Raw genomic sequence first — 15,836 nt, 5'->3', positions numbered from 1 at the left:
GATGCCTTGAAGATGATTGGCGAAGATGCCAAGGGAGATGGTGAAGTCGTTGAGCGGTAGTTGGTGTTGAGCTCTTGACCTTCATGTTCTTGGTGGTGATGGTGTCGATCCGATGTGATCTTGCCGGAGATGGTAGCTCGGAAGGATGTGCTCTTGAGCGTCTTCTCGAAGATCAGGAAGATCTCTTGTAGGACTTGATGAGGGCTTTGATCTCCTCCATTTGAGCTTGCATCTTGGCGTTCAAGTTGTTGTTCCTGGCATCGAACTCGTCGTTGTTGTAGACCGAAGGTGAAATGCCTTGCCTATCCATCACAAGACTCTAGTAGAGGTGAGTAGGAAATGGGATAAACAATACCAAGTTACCTTTTCCCAAAGTTTAGGATGTATCCCATTTCACTCAATGTGAAATGAAAGAATAGTGGAATTGGTACCGGACTTGTTCACTCACACCTATCAAGTAAAGCTTATGGTGGAGCATGGTGAGGATAGTGCACAATAGGCGGATACAACACTTGTGCACAATAGGCGGATACGACACTTGTGCGCAACCTATAATATGCAAAATGTATCAACTTTCTATCCCAAGTATGCTATATATGTATGGTTCCCGTTGTTTCTCAAGATGATCCAAGATGATCGGATATGACAATCTTATGTGCAATGTGGTATGATGCTATGGCTCTTGCTTACAAGCTTCTTTGCTCTTTCTCTTTTGCTTAAAAGCTTATTCTCTTTTTTTTCCTTTGGCCACTTTGCGAAATGCACAAACCATGATAGCAATTGTGTATATGCGGGAACAATCTTGTGACACAAGAGATGATATGTTGATACCAAGATGATATGGTATTTATGCAATGGAAGGTGCGGATCACTAATGTGCACAAGTAACATTGCCGGCAATACTCAAATGGCTAGTCTCAATACGCAAGTGACGCAAAATGGCTAGGGGTTAACAAAGCAATGGCAAGAATGAATGTACAATGATGGGGTACCACAATACGAAGATGATATAGAGGTTACCGTTCTTGCTTATGGTTAGGTTGTCAAAATAGTGAACTGGTCAATGTCGATGACGACCTCGTGGCGATGATGAGTGGCGTGTTCTCGATGTAGAACCGTTCCTAATTAGCCGAAACATCTTAGGAAATGGAAAAACCGCAAACTCAAAATCTCAAATGTCAAATGTCAAATGGTGGTAGCGGAATGCGATGGTGGTTCCGGAATTGACAATGCGGAAGTGGTGGTGGTGGTTGATGAATAAGCAACCGTCCCTAAGTAGCCGAAACACCTTAGGAGACTCAAGTCACCACTCAAGCAACCACAAATGCTATATGGATCAAAATGGGTTAGGTTGCGGAAAGCTATGGTGGTTTTGCGGATGATATGATGGAGGGCCTAGGCAAAGATGTCAAAATGCAAAAAAATTGATGGAGTAAAATGATATTGGAACCCTATCTAGTGTGATGGGGGATGTCAATAGCTACTCAACGAGCTAAAGAATGTCAAAATCAGACTCTGGATGTGGAAGATATGGCCGAAACAAGAAGTCAGCCGAAGCAGTTTTTGAACTAGCGGACAGTCTGGTACGGGGTAGTGGACAGTCCGGTCTTCCTACGAAAACCTTCTGACTCAAGCGGACAGTCCGATATGGCGGAGCGGACAGTCTAGTCCAAAAGCTAGTTTGGTCCTGATGCGAGCGAACAGTCCGCTACGGGGGTGCGGACAGTCTGGTGCGGGCTGGGAAAGGACGAACTCGAAACTTTAGGCAGAAATGGATTAATTAGGGGTCAAAATTGAGGAGATTTCATGGATGGAAGGTGGGGAAACTTGTGGGGAAGCTAGATCCACTCAAAACACAACGAATCCGTGGATCAAAATCAACAAAACATCATCAAGCCAACAAATCACAAAAAATTGGGGCTATTTTTGGTGGGGATTTTCGGATTTTAGGATGAAATCAAGCAAAACAAGGCTAGAAAATGGTGGGGGAGACTCCAAATTCATGATCAACGTGGCTCATGATACCAAGATGTTGTAGGGTGGAGACCCTAAGTGTAGATCTTTCACGAATTGGAGGGGAATCCATGAAGAACACAAAGAACAAGAGGGGAAATCACAAGAAGAAAACACTCAAGAACAAGTCCAATCACACATCCACTAGACTCACAATCACACAAGATCCACAAAGGTACAAGAACAACAAAGGGAAAGATACAAGGTAAAGTTCATCCCAAATCCAAAGGAGATGAGGTCTTGATGATCTAGATAGATCCTTCCCTCAAGGGGGTCTTGAATCCCTAAGGATCTTCTCCAATGGAGGCCTTGAACTTCATGGAGTCTTCTCCCTCAACAGGAAACCCACAAGGGGAGATACATGAGCTAAGCTCTAATGTCTAGTTCTAATCTTAGCTAACCCTAAAACCTAAGAGGGGCACGAAATATACAGTCTAGGGGCGAAAGGGTACGGGCGTCAGTCGTAACACGGCCTTTTTAGCCCAATTTGTAGTGAAACTGGGCCTACCGGACAGTCAGTGGTAAGGACCGGATAGTCTGGTGAGGACAAACACATTTTCGTGTGCCACCGGACTGTCCACTATGGGGACCGGCTGTCCGGTAGTGCAATTTTAGTGTGAACGGACTATCCGCTGTGGGGACCGGACTGTCCGGTAGTGCAATTTCTGCATGCTTCCTTTTCTTCATCTTGACGCTTTCGGTCAGCTTTGGGTCTTGGGGTCCTTCTCCTTGTCCTCCGGGAAGCTTCCTAGCTGCTTGGTGGCAGTTGCCCTCGTACCTAATGATGCACAATGTTCCATGTTGAGGTAGCAACCACGTCCAACGGATATATTCATGTAAATCTCGAAGAGGAGTGGGTTCACCTTAAGTCCGGTAGGTCGACTTGGGGATGGAGGTGATATGAAGGTGTAGAAGGATAAGACCGTAGGATGCTCCGCATCAGAAGGGTTCATGGATACCGGCTAGTCATGATACTGACACTCGGGCTCGCCCGATGCACCTTCCGCAGCTGCTACCGACAAGGAAGCACTCCCCGCCACCATCATCATCAATGAATTGCCGTCAGCAGTTGCACCTGACGGGTCAATGGCGTGGGTTGCATCCGCCGAAAGCAGTAGGGGGGCGGTGACCGGATTGCGGCCAAGAGGTTGCCGCCCAATGGGTTGAGCCATCCACCCGCCAGTCATGATGGGACTAGAGTAGGGAAGTGGGGCCAAGCTCGAAGGTCAGCCATGGGAGAAATCGGGAGGGCGGTGAGAGAGAGAGAGAGAGAGAGAGAGAGAGAGAGAGAGAGAGAGAGAGAGGAATGTGTGTGAAAATGGCTGACTCGGCCTTTTCCACTAAGGCTAGCCCGAGAGTGCTTTGAGGTTCGTGTGGGCTAGGATTCTGATGCAGCCCAGGCAACCAAATAGCCCGAAATTGCACCCCGCGGGCCTGACTGAGTGAAATGCAGCTAACCAAACAAGCCCTAAAGGTATTGCTCCAGCATTAACATCCATTACAAGAAATTGACTGAGGAGAACACCTACAGCCTGCAGCAGCCTCTTTCTGAGAAACTACGCACAATTTTCTATAACAAATGGCTTCATTGGTTATTTGTACAAGGCTCAGCCACTTTATGTGTAAGGAAAGAGTAGAAGGAGAGTACTGTTAGAATAAATCCGAGGTGCGTAGTTGATCATCTGAGGACCAAGAAATCTCACGATCACGACACAAAGATTTGTTAACGAGGTTCACCGATATGGCTACATTCCTGGGGCCTGACTATGGCGCTCCTCCCCATGACACTACTACAATACTACAGTCAGTCACCCTGATGTGGAGCATCCTATGATCATCCCCATGTACACTTCGACTACTCCCTAAGCCCCAAGAGGACATACGATGAGACCTCGAACATACTCCATTGAACACAAGGTGAACTCGCTCCTCTCTGAGTCGTATCTTTCCACATACGAGACATGGCTACTACTCATGCATGGACCTTGCATATACCCAGGTACATCCGAGATGACTATGGAGAATCAAAGGACCAAGGCCAAGCATGGAAGAGGAGAAGGAAGAAGAAGAATCGAGCAAGACAGGACTTGCCCGGATCATCCAGACCCTCGCCCGGATGGTCCGGACCCCCGCCCGGACGATCCGAGTAATGTTCCCGAAAACACTTGAAGCCTGCTCGACGAAGCCGGATCATCCGGACGGATGCCTGGATCATCCGGACCCCCGATGCCTGGATCATCCGGACCATGCCTACGCACGTGACTTGGGCTGAGGCCCGTGTACCCCTTCGCCCCTCACTTACCCCTTCGTGGCTTAGAATATATATACTCCTTCCCCTCCTCCATTTGAGGGTTAGCAAAGGATTAGCTCATTTGAGAGATAGAGATTTGCTCATCCACTTGGTTACTTCTCCATTGGAGTCCACGACCTCTTCGGAGAAGGTCCCCCAAGCGGATTCAAGACCCCTCACGGGAACCCCCCCCCCTAAAGACGTCCCCACGGAGAAGAACTTGATACTTGTATCGTCCTTTTTTGATCGTTGATCGTGTATCTCTTTGTGTTTCGAGAATCTAGCACATGTGTAATCGAATCTTGTTGGTTTGAGTGATTTCTCTCCTCGTGTTCTTCGTCTTCATCATGGAGTCCGCTCCAATCGTGAAAGATCGAGCATCTAGGGTTCTACCCTACATCATCTTGGTATCATGAGTGTCGCGGGAAACCATGAAAACCTATGGGACCAGGATGGCCCCTTCCTGGTTCAGCAGGGGGGAGTCGCATTGCACAAAGAGCATCGCAAGGCAGCACGGCAGGGATCACCAGGAAGCTTTACCCAGGTTCGGGTCGCCGCGAGGCATAAAACCCTACTCCTGCTATGGTGGGTTGATTGGGAAAAGGTGGTGGTGGTGCGTCGTACACTTGCCCGGCAGGGTTGCTTGGGGCAGTGGTGACTACGCGCGTACGGGGGTGTGAGTGATCTAAACTTCCAACCTCTCTAATCGTTCCCATGGGCATCCTTTTATAGTCCAAGGGGTTACCACAGTGGAAAATTGGTCATTAAACACTGATATGATAGCATATAGTCCAAGTGGTTACCACAGGGGCAAATTGGTCATTAGAGACTGATATGATAGCAAACAGTGCTATCATACCTAAATCTGTAGGCTGACAGCATGCATTTAATGTGCCGCTTAGTGTCAGTCATTGGTTGCCCGGCAAGGCTAGCCGGGCTAATTTGCCAGCTCCATGCCTTCTCGCTTGACACGTCTCTAGAGGGTGTCATTTGTGGATTCACTTGGTAGGAAGTGGCCGCCATGTGGCGAATGGCTGCCACTTAATCATTGTGCGTCTTGACACCACACTGAACCACGACGTGGGTCGTGGTGAAGCAGTCGGTGGGGTGATATGGTCTCCGCGAGTCCCGCACGCCCTGCCGGGACGCCTTGGTCCTCTTCTTCTGGGGGTGGCCTTGCCCCTTGCCTGGCTCACCTGCCTAGGAAGGGAGGCCTCTCCCTTGGTAATATTTGGCTCCTCTTCATTAGCCTCGGTTCTTTCTGATCTGTTAGTTGGTTCTTCGAGTCTCTTGGTCTATTGCTCCGGTGCTCTGTCTTTGGCTTGTCCGTGCATGAGTCAGGGGAAAACATGTACCCCTGTATAGTTTCCCCAACATAAGCCCCTCGACTTGAGCCATACGTGTCGCTGGGCATGTTGGGTTAGGTACCAAACCGTGTGCGGACACATGGCAGGAAAGGGCTGCGTGCGTCAGTTTGCCCTGATGACCAGTCAATCCAACGTCCACTTCACATGATTACTACATGTGGTGGGGTTGTGTGACTATAGCAGTTAAGGTAAAACCATAACTTTCCAAAGCGTCGCATCCCCATTCCGCGTCCCTCTCTTAAGAGCAGGAAAAGCGGAGCGGGGCGATCCATGTGTTCTCTGCCCCGCTCCCTCATCTTCTTCCTCCGCAAGCCAAGCAGCAGTTCCCTTTCTTTCCCTCCCGTTGTGGTTCTTCTCACCACTGCCGCCGGAATGGGGAAGAAGCCCGCGGATAAGAAGAAGCAGTCGACCACGACAAAGGAAGCCACCGCCTAGGGGAGTAAAAGAAGGGTGGAGCTGAGCAGGAAGCGGAGCGTAGACATCGTCTTCACTCCATCAAATCTGAGTGGCCCCGTCCTCCTGGCAAGATATGGGTATCTGTGGGGGAGGCCCGTCAAGAAGGGGCACGGGGCGCCGGCGGTCATCGTGGCGGGGAAGGAGGTACCGTAGTACTCTTACTATTTCTTCCGCGCCTATTTTATCTGCGGTCACTGCCCTCCCTTCTCCGGATTCATCGAGGTAATCATGAACACCTATGGGTTCCATCTTCTGGATTTTACGCCAAATGCAATGCGACCATGGCTATCTTCGCCCATCTGTGTGAGAACTTTGTTGGAGTCAAGCCCAACGTGGATCTGTTCCGCCACTATTTTGTTCTGTGGGTGGAGAGCAAAGCATATCGCTTCGGGGTGTCGCGTGTGGCGAGGAAACTTTGGGATTACTTTCCCGGGAATCAACGGGAAAGGTGAGCTGAGTGGAGAGGTGATTGGTGCTAGATTCAGGACGAAGAGGCCCCTGAGTTCTGCAAAGCCCGGAGGGAGGTTGTTGAGCGCGGCAGGGACTGGAGCATCAAGGGCCTCACTGAAGATAGACTACGCCCGGCAATCAATATGATCACACATTTGGCAGCTGCCGGGCTAACTATAGAGCATGTGGGGGCAGATTTTCTCCTTCGCTGAATCTCGCCGTTGGAGGAAAGGGACAGGCCTGCGTGGTTGTATGGCAACATGGCAGACAGGATGAGGTTGTTCCCTGGGCTGGCCAACAACCTGTCGGTGTATGGCCATGCCTGGTTATGCGACCAACTGTTCGACCGCTTCGACATGTTCAAGCTCCCAGCAACTGTCATCCCCCTAAATGTCAACTCCGCCCTGGACTAGATATTGAAATGGATGCCAGACTGCAATGCTGGAGGGGTGGTGAGCACTTGGCAGTTGCCCACCCTAGATGAAGATCTCGAGTGGTCGAGCACCTTGGTGGAGGTTGCTACTAAGGTTGAAACCAGGATGTATAAGCCCACCTCTTCTGTAGAGGTGGTATATATCTTGAGGAAGGTCGAGGAGGCCAAGGCGGCCTACCTTGTGGAGATGGCGAAGGCTACGAAGGCTGGGAAGAGCAAGGTGAAATCTGGAGGTGGGGGCTCTTCCCAAGGTGGAGGCGAGGCGCAAGCCGTGGAAGGGGCTGCCGGGGATGAGCCTGCTGCGGGTAACTTTGCCGGGCTAGCTGCACTAGTCGCGGAAGCAAAGGAACTCCAAAAGGAGGAGGAGGAGGCAGGTGAGGTCGCGGAGCCGGAAGAGTGGCTTGCAGCCGGGCTGCGAGCCCCCGACCTGGACCTAGAGCAGCGTACCCGCAAATGTGTCGCTGCCGGCCTAGTTACCAGGAAGGTTAAGAAGATGACCACCAAGGCCTCGAAAGCCGAGGCAGAATGCCACCAATCTCCTCGCCTCGTCAAGATCAGGGCCCCTTCCACCCACCGAGCAGCGACGGATGACGACCCTGACTCTAGCTCGAGCTTGAGTCCTTCTTTGGACTCATCTTCGTATGACCCTCCGGCCCCGCGGCGAGCGCCGCTGCTGCCGGAGAGTTCTGCTCCCGCGCCTCCGAAGAGGAGAAGGGAGCCTTCACCGCCCGTGGAGTTCAACTTGGAGTCCATTCTCATCGCAGAAGAGTAAGGAATAATTCCCTTTATGAACGGCATGTGCATATCTTGGTATTCCTACTGACCTCCTTGCGTTTGTTGTTGTCGTTGGCAGAGGGGTGCAGGAGGAGACCAAATCCCTTATCCATCGCTCTGAGAGGAAGCTCTGGCGCCTTGGATCGCCGAAGGGGACAGAGGGCTCGGCTTGGTGTGGAGCGAGGTAGTGGATCCTGCTTTGAGCCCCTAGCCCAGCCCTCGGCCTAGGAGCGAGGACTTGGTTCCGCCTGCCGAAGACGACGGAGATAGCCCTCCTATCCCTCCAGGTGGTGGAGGCGAGGTGAAGCAGGGCGAGCCCTTCCCCGGTGGCCGCACTTCCCCCGCCACTCGTGCTGGAGACAGTTCCGTGGAACCCATGGTGGACGAGGCCGTGCTGGATGCTGCCAGGATTGCCACGGCAGAGGTCGCAACTCGGGACCCGGCAATAACTGCTGTCGGGGAGACTGAGATTCCCGCCCGACAAACTTCTCTGGGTGCCACACTTGCTCTTTCTTAGCCACTTCCTTTTTCTTTCTTTCTTTCTCTTTTTTTAACTTCTACTTCCTTGTTGTCTCCTGTCCACCCCCCCTTTTCTGCAGACCGCCAAGTTGCAGAGCTAGAGCCATTGGAGGTGGCGATCGACATAGGTAAGGCTGCCGCGGAGGAGGCTGCGGTCATTGCTACCGCGGAGGGACATGATCTGGTTGCCGGGGACACGCAGGGGTCCCTGGCGGTGATGGAGCACCCTTATGAGATCGTCCCGGCACAGGGAGTGGCAGTAGATGTGAAGATTCCTCTCCAAACCATGGGTCCGCTCCCCGCCACCAGGTCCTTCTTTGAGGCCCCGCTGTCTTCCTCCAGCGCGCTGGCCATGGTGTCATCGCCGCCTGGAGCTGCATCCGCCTATCCATTCTTGGTGATGGATATCAAACTTGCCGAAGAGCTTCAGCGCATCCTGGCTCCACTTTACCAAGAGATTGGGGAGGCTGATGACTCGATCGTTGTTGCCATGGATTTGTCCTTTATAGAATCCATGGCGGTAGGCGTCAAGGAGATGCGGGCCCGACACAACCAAAAGTGGGTGGAGCTCAAGGAGCGGCGTTAATCCGTTGACAAGATGGGCTAGAAGATGAGGGCCAAGGGCTTGGAGTTGCGTGAGTGGCATGACAAGCACTTCAAGGTGCTTTTGAGGCAGGAAGAGACGCTCCAAGTGACGCGGGAGGATGTCATAGCTCGTGAGCCGTGTCTGGCGGACCACAAGGCTACCCTGGATGCCAGAGAGCAAGAGATTTCCCTCCGGGAAGAGAAACTTGCGGCCACTCTCCATGCCAAGGATGATGAATTGGAGGCTCTCGTCCGCCAACGTACCAAGGACTTGGAGGATAAGCAGGAGGCGGCTCTGAATGCTGTTGCCACTAATTCTGATGCTCAACTAAAGAAGCTTGCTGATGACTTGGCTGTCGTGACCGCTGCCAAGACTGATCTTGACTGACAGGTGTCTGAGCGGGCGGTAGATCTTGCCAAGAGTATCAAGGAGTTGGATGCCCTCAAGGAGGAGGTATGGAATACGGAGAACCTCTTGACTGATGTGCGGTCACAACTCTCCTCCAAAACATAGAGCCTCGAAGCTACTGACCGTGAAATCTCATATCTAAAGGCGAGAATTGGTACGCTGGAGAGTTCAGCAGAGTCACTTGAGTCCCACCAGCAGCTACTGACCAGGGATTTGGACGACGCCAAACGTCTCCGGCATGAGGCCGAGGACAAGCTGAAGACCAGGTTGACCTGAGCACCCTTTGGATCAAGAGCCTGACTGACATAGTGGAACGCCTGAGCACTTGTACGATGGAAATGGGCATGGACGACCTGATCTTCATGCTCAACCAGCACGAGGTCCCAAGCGCCAAACTGGGGGTATTCTTCAACAAACTAATTGAGAAGCTGGGGCACACGAAGCGGGGAGGGCCCAGCTTCGCATCCGAATCCCGGAAGTTGCCTCGCAACGCTATCTTCATGGTTCTGAGCAACTTCGCCTGCCGCCACCCAGATCTAGACCTTGACGATGGATTGCCCCCGGCAGGCGCCGACGTCGAATCCGCGAAGGAGAAGGCTGCATCGCGGGCCGACAGGGTCCTCCTGGTCTGAACCTTTCCGCCCGATCGCCAAGCCAAGTATTGGGCCTCCGTTGCCCTGTAATGAAAACATGTCGCGTATTCTGTGTTTATCCATCCTATCTCCGACGTTTGTGTGAAACTAGTACTTTGGGTTAAATTTTAGTTGAGTGTTTATCCCTTTATTCCCCGTATGCTTGTGTTCGCATGATCTATTTCCATGCATGTTCTGGATGCCCTCCGGTATCATATGGCCGCGATTGTCATAAGGGTCGGCCCTTAACAGTCATCTTGGCGTGGATGCGTCCCGGTAGGTTTTTCCCAGGTAGTTGTTGGTGCAGCCTCTCGTCCTAAGAGCAAGGCTCTGTACAGGATGATGGAGTAACCAAAGAAGCTGACCAAGGTTCCATTACATGAGGATTTTCACGATACAAACGCTTTCTTTGGTTTTGGGGGATAAACGACTGCAAAGAATTCTAAAGCATCAATTTAGAGATGATAATATGAACTTAGCTTATGTTTTGGGCTTCCTTTTCTTCTGTCGAGCCGCACGCGTCGAGCGTGTCGACAGTGCCCGGCGAAGCAGAAGCCAACTAGGTGGTTTCTTTGCCCCCAGCAGGGGCCAATGGGCACCCCGTGTGGCATGCGGATATCGAGGCATAATGTTGAGATTCTCTATTCCCCCTCCCTTTTCCTCTTATCTTTTTGGGTCAGTCCAGCGGCCGCCTGTGCCCGGATTCGTGTTGACGCAGGCAACCTCGCCGAAATGTGCTTGTTGGGGCATCAATTGACGGACTCATACCTGCGCCTCGCTCAGGATTGCCCTAACCAGGGCACTAGACTGAGCGTTGCGTGGTAGTCGTGGACGCCGATGTTGGCGGGGCTGAAGCAATTCGACTGCTGACGAAAGGAAGAGAAGGGGAGGAGGAACCTTTCGTCCGCAGGTTTCGTGTTCTTTCTTCGAGCGGTGCCCAAATGGTGGATGCATCATACGGGCCGCCGAGATGGATCTCTTGCCTCTAGCGGGGATCATCGCCGTGACCGCGGCCGTGGCGAGGCGTGGAGGCCAACAATGTGGTGCAGGGACGGCCCCACTCTACATTCGCGCCCTCGCAGGTGCCACGGCCGGTGGCGTCGCCGACGACGCGGATGGCGGTGAAGATGACGCACTGCTTACGTCTTTAGGTTCGTGCAAGCGACCCCCCCTACCTGGCGTGCCAAAGATGTCGTGGGAAACCACGGCCACCTATGGGACCAAGAAGGCCCCTTGCTGGTTTGACAGGGGGGAGTCGCGTTGCACAAAGAGCAAACCAATGCAAGGCAGGACGACAGAGATCACATAGGCAGTTTTACCCAGGTTCGGGCTGCCGCGAGGCGTAAAACCCTACTCCTGCTTTGGTGGATTGATTGGGAAAAGGTGGTGGTGGTGCGTGGTACACTTGCCCGACAGGGTTGCTTCGGGGCAGCGACGACTATGCGCGTATGGGGTGTGAGTGATCTAAACTCCCAGCCTCTCAAACCATTGCCATGGGCCTCCTTTTTTAGTCAAGGGGTTACCACAGTGACAAATTGGTCATTAGACCCTGATATGATAGCAAACAGTGTTATCATACCTAACTCTGCATGCTGACAGCATGCATTTAATGGGTCGCTTAGTGTCATGTCATTGGTTGCCCGGCAAGGCTTGCCGGGCTAATTTGCCAGCTCCACGCCCGCTCGCTTGACACGTGTCTAGACAGGTGTCATTTGTGGGTTCACTTGGTAGGAAGTGGCCGCCATGTGGCGAATGGCTGCCACTTAATCATCCTGCGTCTTGACACCGCACTGATCCACGACGTGGGTCGTGGTGAAGCAGTAGGTGGGGTGATCTGGTCTTCGCGAGTCCCGGCAGGCCCTTCCGGGACACCTTGGTCCTCTTCTTCTGGGGGTAGCCTTGCCCCTTGCCGGGCTTGCCTGCCTGGCAAGGGAGGCCTCTTCCTTGGTAATATTTGGCTCCTCTGCATTAGCCTCGGTTCCTTCTGATCTGTTAGTTGTTCTCAGAGTCTCTTGGTCTCTTGCTCTGATGCTCTATCTCTGGCTTGTCTGCGCACGAGTTAGGGGAAAACAAGTACCCCTGTATAGTTTCCCCGACAATGACCCTTGTTGATCACGATTTCGGAGCCCCTACGCCTCTTTTTCTAGCCTTCTTTTGTTTGATTTCGTCCTAAATTCGAAAATCCCCACCAAAAATAGCCCCCAATTTTTTTTGTGATTTGTTGGTTTGATGATGTTTTGTTGATTTTGATCCATGGATTTGCTTGGTTTCAAGTGGATCTAGCTTCTCCTCAAGTTTCCCCACCTTCCATCCACGAAATCTCCACAGTTTTTGCCCCGAAATCATCCAATATCCGCCCAAAAATTCATCCCAGAGAGGAAATCCCGAGCAGTTTGACCTGCCCGGATCATTCGGAACTGCTCCCGGATCATCTGGACCAGCCCGGATCAGCTGGACCCTCTCCCGAATGTCCGTACGCCCCATGCGACAGATATCCGGTTGATGAACCTGGATCATCCGCACCTACTCCCGGATGTCCGGTTAACCCTGAAACTGACACGGCTGAAATTTTGTTTTGCTCATAATTAATTTATCTGGAGTCCGTTTTTGACGTCCTTTAGCTCGTTTTGAAGCTATTGACATCCCCCATCCCAGAAAAATACTTCCAATATCATTTGACTCCATCAAATGTTTGGAACTTTGGCATCTTTGCCTAGGGCAACCACCATATCATCTGCATTACCACCACCAACTTCCGCAACCTAACCCATTTTATTGCCCATTGCAGTAGTGGTTGCTTGAGTAGTGATTTGAGTCTCCTAAGGTGTTTCGGCTACTTAGGGACGGTTGCTACTTCATCAACCACCACCACACCTTCTACATAACCTTGCCCACCATACATTTCTGCCACCCCAACTTAACCCAATTTTGTTTGTGCTTGTTTGAGTTGTGGCTTGTGTCTCCTAAGGTGTTTCGGCTACTTAGGGACGGTGACCAGAACTTCGACTTGCATAGCCCATCATTCCACTTCCCCATTGACGAGCACAAAACCACCACCGCTTTCCGCTACCACCATTTGTCATTTGCCTTAGGAGATTTTGAGTTTGCGGTTTTTCTGTTTCCTAGGATGTTTCGGCTAACTAGAAACAGGTCGACATCGAGAACACCGCCACTCATCATTGCCATGAGGTCGTCATCGACTTTGACCACTTCACCATCATCCGTCCGTGGCTTACAAACGAGAAACCCTCGATGGTAACCCCGATCACATCATTGTATATTCCCCTTGCCATTGCATTGATAACCCCTAGCCCATTTTGTGTCACTTGCCTATCGAGACTAGCCATTTGAGTATTGCCGGCAATGTTACTTGTGCACATTAGTGATCATCGATCTACACCTTCCATTGCATACGTACCATATCATATTGGTATCATCTTGGTATCATAGTACCATCCCTTGTGTCACAAGATTTTTCCCGCATATACACAATTGCTCTTGGTTTGTGCATCGTGGCCATATAAAGAAAAAGAATAAGCTTTTAAGCAAAAAGAGAGAGCAAAGAAGCTTGTAAGAAATAGCCATAGCATCATACAACATTGTATAAGATTGTCATATCCAATCATCTTGGATCATACCACCGGAACATCATACACATAGCATACTCGGGATAGAAGTCGTTGCATTTTTTCTCCTATAGGTTGTGCACAAGTGTCGTATCTGCCTATTGAGCAATCATGCTAGTGTCTCTCTAGAGTTGTGCAACAAGAGCATTTTCTGTGGATTCCATATTTTGAGCTCATTCCTTGGTTGTACGACCCCATTTATCTATCCCTGTTTGTGTTTTAGTGTGCCACATATTGCTATTGGTCTAGTTGTTGCACTTGCGAATTTGTGAATCTCTTTCAATATTATTGACTCTTGCTAACATTTTGCATCAATTTTTGGTGCCACTATTCTCACCGAGCCACTCCATAAGCTTTATTTGTGTAGTTGTGAGAAATCGACGAGAAATGGTACCAATTGTGTTATTTCCTAGCTACACTATTGAGTGATCATTGATCCATTTTCAACATTGGATAAGGTACATTTGGTCTAGTTCTTCTCTTTCTCCCACTCACATTTGCTCGAGTCTTGTGATGGATAGGCAAAGCATTTCATCTCCGTTCTTCGACAACAACGACGCAAACAACTACATCACCAAAACAGCCATCTTCGGGCTCCATCAAGAAATGCAAGGAGCATAATCTACCTTGCGAAAGCGCATCGACAACCTCGCCATTGACATACGACACTCCAAAGCAAGGAAAAGGGATTACATCGACAAAAAGTTGGACAAGCTCAAGGATCAACTATGTGACATGATGGCCAACTACCAGTCTTCTTCCCCTTTGTCATCTTCACGGCGGCGATGTTCAAGTCACAAGTCTTTGGAGCGCACAAATGTTGCAAGCGAAATTCATCCAAGTCCACATCTCCATGGCAACCATCATCACACTCGTGATCCCCATCATCATGAAGGACAAGTCACCTCCAAGAATCATGTGCACAATGATGACGAACGACTTCTACTACGAGTTCAAGCATGACAACGACATCATCAATGTGAAGATGCTCCACACGCGCAAACCTACAAGTCCCAACAAGATCTACATCAAGCTACGACCAACCTTCATTAGCAAAAAAGAAGACCGCGAGACAATCACCACCAAGAGGAAGCTATGGCTACCACCACCACTTCGGCATCTTCGTCAAGTGTTAAAAAGGCATCTTTGCCTTTGGACGTACGACATCTTCACCTACTTCCCACGAGTTCTCCTACACCGACATCTTCAACACCAAGGCGAACGACTACAAGCGAGGGTGACACTTCCATCTTCGGAAGCCCCTCAAGGAAGATGGTCGGGCATGGGAAATTCCCATCGGTCATGGAGACGAGCTACGAGGTGCCACATCATATGGGCCTCCAACAATAAGATAGTGATAAGATGGTTGAGCAAGGGCCATCCCCTTCGACCACGGCGGCGAGCACGAACCTCTTCAACAACATGAAGACAACGCCCAAATATGTATCCTACTCTGAGTCAAGCTATGAGACCACACATGAGACATTATCTTTGGTCTCGGATGAGCATGATGATTTGCCACTTCGTACGACATTCATCTTTGGAGGCGTTATGATTGAGGAGGTTGAGCATGGGACTATCCCTTCAACCACGGTGGTTATAGGAGTTGAGCATGGAGACATTTGCACCTACATCTCTTTGACACCCACATATGTCGAGATGCCCCAATTGCCATGTGAGGAGAGCCACCACCACATGAGTGACATGAGTGACTCCACCATACATGACATTGAGAGAATTTCCTATGAGAGGATGAGTGTGACCACCACTAGCCCCACACATGAGAGCATGCCACACATCCTATGTGAGGTCGAGAGTCATTTGAGTGACTCCACCAACCATATGAGTAAGAGCATCTTACCGGGAGTGAGTGAGCCACAACACTTAGTGAGTGAGGTAGTTGAGACGGCATGTGAGGCCACTATGATTTCTAATTACTTAACCTCTACTCCGAGTGTGTTTTCCTTTTTGGTGCTAGTTCTCTAACAAGAAGACGCGCCAATCCTCAACGAGTCCATACCTCTAATGGGAAAACCGATGGCCATGGTGGAAGAAGATGCACCGCCCACATGGTACTATCAAGTTGATGAAGCAATTGACCAAGCATCATTTTTTGCGACCTCACCTACATCACATGAGCGGAGCTCTAATGGTAACATAGGTGATGGTACTTCACTTGTCCCACTAGTGGACTATCTTGCAAATGATGGCGTGCATGATGATGACCACCTTATGGATTCATTGCATACAATGTTTTGTTTTGATATGGCACCCGTTTATGA

This window comes from Triticum aestivum, chromosome 7B, assembly GCF_018294505.1.
Source record: "Triticum aestivum cultivar Chinese Spring chromosome 7B, IWGSC CS RefSeq v2.1, whole genome shotgun sequence".
In the NCBI taxonomy this organism is placed as follows: domain Eukaryota; kingdom Viridiplantae; phylum Streptophyta; class Magnoliopsida; order Poales; family Poaceae; genus Triticum; species Triticum aestivum.
The sequence above is the reverse complement of the archived record's forward strand: the minus strand, read 5'-3'. Positions refer to the sequence as shown.